Source organism: Cupressus sempervirens, chromosome 1, assembly GCF_028749045.1.
Source record: "Cupressus sempervirens isolate cs-2001-9-10 chromosome 1, ASM2874904v1, whole genome shotgun sequence".
Classification (NCBI taxonomy): Eukaryota; Viridiplantae; Streptophyta; class Pinopsida; order Cupressales; family Cupressaceae; genus Cupressus; species Cupressus sempervirens.
Window position 1 is genome coordinate 611,944,722 of NC_143118.1, and position 6,009 is coordinate 611,950,730.

Here is a 6,009-nt window from a genome sequence, read left to right on the forward strand (position 1 = left end):
AGAATTTTAAAGGATTTGGATTTTTAAGGCGGATGTCGGTGTGTTCGCTAATTTCTAATGCAGAGCGAGCCTCGCACTAATAGCTTATGTAAGGGGCTGGTGATTCGCGATATGAGACCTTGAGGCCGGATGGGCCTGTGGTGCAAAGCTGGGTGCACACAGGTGTGGTGTAGGCAGACGTGGGTCTAGCCGAGGTGTAAATGGGACCATGTCGTGTGCTGGGCAGACATGGTTGTGGTGTAGGATCTTGTCCGGGACATGATCCGAGGTGTACCCTTGGGGCTGTGTTGCGAGTGGTTTCCCTCCAACATAGTTGTGGTGTAGGCACGGTGTTGGATCCGGGCCGAGGTGTGATCTTGGGACTGTGTTACGAGATGTTCCCTCTAGCATAGTTGTGGTGTAGGCGAGGCGTGGAGCCGAGCTGAGGTGTATCCGCGGAGGGTAAGTGCCGGTGTGCATGACGGATGGCTTGGAGAGTCCATCTCCCTCGAGAGGGTCGAAGTAGAGTAGTCCCTCCCTCTGGTCTCCGGGAGACAGAGGTGACGCGAAGTCTTTAGGGGCAATGAAGTGTTGCTCCGCCGTTACGCAACGTGGTGAGGTTTGGCATTATGACAAAGGTCCTTGTCTCAGTGTAGCAAAGAAGCTGGATCGATGTTGACAGCTCTGGGAGTTGTCCGGTGTCCGAAAGCTAGGGAAGCGGTTTTCCTAGTCCTGCGGTAGGAGACAATATGGTTTGTCCGAGTAGGAGCATTGTGTGCTTGAGGTTAGCTGTGTGGGAATGGTGTCATTGCGCTGAATGGCTAAGTGGTGCGGTATCGGTTGGGTGTGGCCTAGGGCGCACATCCTGGGTGCTTGGTTGCATGGGTTTGCATTGAGGTTGGATCTCATAGACCGTGGAGGTCAAGGATGGCAAGCGGGATATAGTGTCTCGAAATGATGCTAAGGAGATGCCGAGTCAAGTGGGCAGATCGTGTCAGGTACCCGAAGAGGTAGTCGGTGGACATGACTCAAGGAGGTGAGTCATGATGGAAGGCTAGGAACCAAGGCTTGTGCTGCATGAGTGAAACGAGTGAAGCAGATGGGCGAAGTGTTTCGGAGGTGAAGCTATGGAGTGTTCATCGAGTTGGTCCAACCGGCCAGCGTCCCACAGGGTGGGCGGATCATGGAGCTAGGGTGTGGAACTCAAGTAGGTTGTGCAATGCAAAGGGATCCGTGGATTGAGCATGAGACGGCGTGGATGCATGAGGAGGTTGGTTTGAGTGCACCGGGTGTACGAGGACTTGTGGGTCACCAACAAAGGCATGTAGACATAGACTGGGGTGTCGAAGCAGTTGGGGCTCATGATGGGGATCCAGAGTTGGCTAAGGTTGACGGTTGTTCCGTGGGGAGCAAGGGTTGGGCTTCCGTGGGCTCTGTGGAGAGCTAGGGAGACTAACAAGTGATGGAGTGCCGTGGAGGCATGTTCATGTTAAGGATTGGACTGGAGGACTCTATGAAGTTCAGAGAGGTGCCATAAGGATGCCGAGTATACCGTGGAGGTGTGCGCATGAGCCAGGAAGTTCAGAGAGGTACCGTGGAGGTGTCGAGTATGCACTGGGTGTATGCGTGTTGAGCTATAAGGTTCAGAGAGATGTCAAGATGGTGTTGAGTATGCTTTGGAAGCATATGCATGAGCTAGGGAGAACTCTTGGGGGTCCAAGTCAGCCAGTGTGGATGCAGTGTTCAGCAAGGGAATCTAGGAGGTTCTCGATGCAAGGTTGCAGTGGTGCAGCGTTGGACTCAGGGAGTCAAGCGAGTTGAGCATGAGGAGCTCTGGGAGCTCGGTGCATTCTCAAGAAGTGGCAAGATGATCATGGAGGATCATAATGTGGTCAAGAGACTCGTGGGAGTTGAGATCACCTATGTGGCCGATGTCGGTGTAAGGTGGGCTTATGGGAGTCGCCGAGGCGAAGATATCAAAAGGGCTAAGTCGGGGTTCAGCGCTGAGGTTGAACAGGGGTAGAGCCAGAGGCTCGAGGATGCGTGCGTGGAGCACCTAAGGAAGAGAACCAGGAGTAGGATGGTTCGGCATGCGCTTCTATTCCGCGGGAGTGTATGTTTAGGCAGTCAGATGCGTGGGCATTTGATGAAGACAGGGAGGCGTAGTCTGGGTGAACGAAAATGGTCGCATCTTATGGTGGATCAGAAGTAGGGAACGCCAGTGCCGCGCGAGGTTTTGGAGATTCTCAAGGAGAAGGCTTAACCTGGGCATAAGCATAAAATCCAGCCCCGTGACAGCTTATATAGGAGAGGTGGTTGCCGCGAGCCTCTCCCGTGCCCCTCTCATTGATTCAACGCCGGTGTCAAGGCGGATGGATATGTCGGATTTTGAAACGGTGGACGCCGACGTTGAATCAATTAGAGGGGCATGGAGCCCACCCCGGATGTGCTATTCCTCGACTCTCCTTTAGATCATGTTTTCTTCTCACTCAGCTGGCGCAATTTCAGAAAAGGGTTTGGCAGCGGTTGCCATCCCTCACCGCGTCTACTCGGTGATTTTAAAACTCGATCTAAAACGGGAGCCCTCGTCTAGCACCTCCGTCCGGTGTTGCTCGGGTATTGCATAAATTTATGCCATCGGCGCGAATCCCCCAACGAATGCCTACGCTTGGACCCTCTCTTAGATCACCTTCTTCGATCACTCGACCGACGCAACTACGGAAGAGACTTGGCAGCGGTTGCCATTCTACAGCGCGTCTGTTCAGCGATTTCGAAGTTGATCTAATGGCGAGCCCTTGTCTCTAGGCATGAGGTGGGTGCTTGGCGCTCTAGCAAAATTTTTTGCGTGCCTATCGCGGCTACAACGGGAGGGGTGGTTGCCGCGAGCCTCTCCCGTGCCCCCCTCATTGATTCAACGCCGCTGTCAGGGCGGATGGATATGTCGGATTTTGAAACGGTGGACGGCGACGTTGAATCAATTGGAGGGTCATGAAGCCCACCCTCGAGGGTGCTATTCCTGGACTCTCCTTTAGATCATGTTTTCTTGTCACTCAGCTGGCGCAATTTCGGAAAAAGGTTTGGCAGCGGTTGCCAGCCCTCACCGCGTCTACTCGGTGATTTTAAAACTCGATCTAAAACGGGAGCCCTCGTCTAGCACCTCCGTCCGGTGTTGCTCGGGTATTGCATAAATTTATGCCATCGGCGCGAATCCCCCAACGAATGCCTACGCTTGGACCCTCTCTTAGATCACCTTCTTCGATCACTCGACCGACGCAACTACGGAAGAGACTTGGCAGCGGTTGCCATTCTACAGCGCGTCTGTTCAGCGATTTCGAAGTTGATCTAATGGCGAGCCCTTGTCTCTAGGCATGAGGTGGGTGCTTGGCGCTCTAGCAAAATTTTTTGCGTGCCTATCGCGGCTACAACGGGAGAGGTGGTTGCCGCGAGCCTCTCCCGTGCCCCCCTCATTGATTCAACGCCGCTGTCAGGGCGGATGGATATGTCGGATTTTGAAACGGTGGACGGCGACGTTGAATCAATTAGAGGGGCATGAAGCCCACCCTCAAGGGTGCTATTCCTGGACTCTCCTTTAGATCATGTTTTCTTGTCACTCAGCTGGCGCAATTTCGGAAAAAGGTTTGGCAGCGGTTGCCAGCCCTCACCGCGTCTACTTGGTGATTTTAAAACTCGATCTAAAACGGGAGCCCTCGTCTAGCACCTCCGTCCGGTGTTGCTCGGGTAATGCATAAATTTATGCCATCGGCGCGAATCCCCCAACGAATGCCTACGCTTGGACCCTCTCTTAGATCACCTTCTTCGATCACTCGATCGACGCAACTACGAAAGAGACTTGGCAGCGGTTGCCATTCTACAACGCGTCTGTTCAGCGATTTCGAAGTTTTGATCTAATGGCGAGCCCTTGTCTCTAGGCATGAGGTGGGTGCTTGGCGCTCAAGCAAAATTTTTTGCGTGCCTATCGCGGCTACGATGGGAGAGGTGGTTGCCGCGAGCCTCTCCCGTGCCCTCCTCATTGATTCAACGCCGCTGTCAGGGCGGATGGAAATGTCGGATTTTGAAACGGTGGACGGCGACGCTGAATCAATTAGAGGGGCATGAAGCCCACCCTCGAGGGTGCTATTCCTGGACTCTCCTTTAGATCATGTATTCTTGTCACTCAGCTGGCGCAATTTCGGAAAAAGGTTTGGCAGCGGTTGCCAGCCCCTCACCGCGTCTACTTGGTGATTTTAAAACTCGATCTAAAACGGGAGTCCTCGTCTTGCACCTCCGTCCGGTGTTGCTCGGGTATTGCACAAATTTTTGCCATCGGCGCGAATCCCCCAACGAATGCCTACACGCTTGGACCCTCTCTTAGATCACCTTCTTCGATCACTCGACCGACGCAATTACGGAAGAGACTTGGCAGCGGTTGCCATTCTACACCGCGTCCGTTATGCGATTTCGAAGTTGATCTAATGGCGAGCCCTTGTCTATAGCAATGAGGTGGGTACTTGGCGCTCTAGCAAAATTTTTTGCGAGCCTATCGCGGCTACAATGGGAGAGGTGGTTGCCGCGAGCCTCTCCCGTGCCCAGCTCATTGATTCAACGCCGCTGTCAGGGCGGATGGATATGTCGGATTTTGAAACGGTGGACGCCGACGTTGAATCAATTAGAAGGGCATGAAGCCCACCTTCGAGGGTGGTGCTATTCCTGGACTCTCCTTTACATCATGTTTTCTTGTCACTCAGCTGGCGCAATTTCGGAAAAAGGTTTGGCAGCGGTTGCCAGCCCTCACCGCGTCTTCTTGGTGATTTTAAAACTCGATCTAAAACGGGAGCCCTCGTCTAGCGGCTCTGTGCCAACTCGATCGGCACAACATTGGGAAATGGTTCGACAGCGGTTGTCGTTCCAATGTGTCATCGGGGGATGCCTTGGAAAGTGGCCTTTCAAGGGCGAGCTCGCGTCTAGCCCTTGGATTGTGCGTCGCGTCACAAGTGAATGGGGGAGATCTCTCTGTGAACGGCGGCATGGTGATTGCAAGAGAAAATTGACTTAGTCGGAGCATTGGCCTCGGGCCATTGTGACGGCCTTGCAATTTCTCTTTAATTGCAACCTATGTTTGCGCAGTAGCAGAGTTTGCATGTAAGATGGGCCTTGTTCTCGAGAGTTCCAGGAGATGACCTCCGGAACTTTTGGATTGGGCCCCTTCAAGGTGAAATTCATCCAGCTGATCGGATGAAGCTCGATGTGCTTGTATCTATTCCGAGACGGTAATGATGGTCATTAATCTGTGGTGGTGAGTATTATCCCATTCGGTAATCGCAATGGCGGAGCTGGTGGGAAGTACTTGTCGCTTTGTTTTGATGGATATACCCTATATGTAGGTGTCTGCACGGCTTGCAACACACTGCACATTTGGTGTTCGATTCTAAGATGCGCTTGTTGCTGAGTGTGTATGGAGTTGTATCTTTTAGCCAAGGGCTCCGTCTCATTGGCACGTTCTATCATCGCATTTTTATCCTGCCCGGACGGCAAGAAGGAAAGAGGTGGTTTGGTTGCACGGGTGCATTGCTCGACGTCCCTAATTTCATCAAGGGTCCACTCTCCACCCTAAGTTTTTGCCGATCCGATCGGTAGAGCCTTGGGATTGAGAGGGGGGCCGGCGAAAGGTTTGGTTGCCGCATAATTTATTCGCTAGTGCGTTCTCGGTGCGTGCTCGCCTCTTCACTGTCTCATCCTACAGAAGTGCATGGCACTCTGTCGTGACAGCCTTTGTGGTCCGGGCCAGTAGAAGCGTAGAGTATTACCGATAATTTTTGTTTGGATGCGGAAACTCTCCATGCCCTGTTCTGCCCTGTGCGACGATCCGAACGGCTGCGGCTCGTGGGTTCCGCGGGAGATACTCTTCTTCAGCTCCCCCCCTAAAGAGAGCGTTCGGTGTTTGCATTGTGTGGACAAAAGGCCCAAGGCGTTTCATCTCTCTCTTCAGATGCGAAATTCTGGGAGGGCTTGTCGAAGTATGGCCGTTTGTAC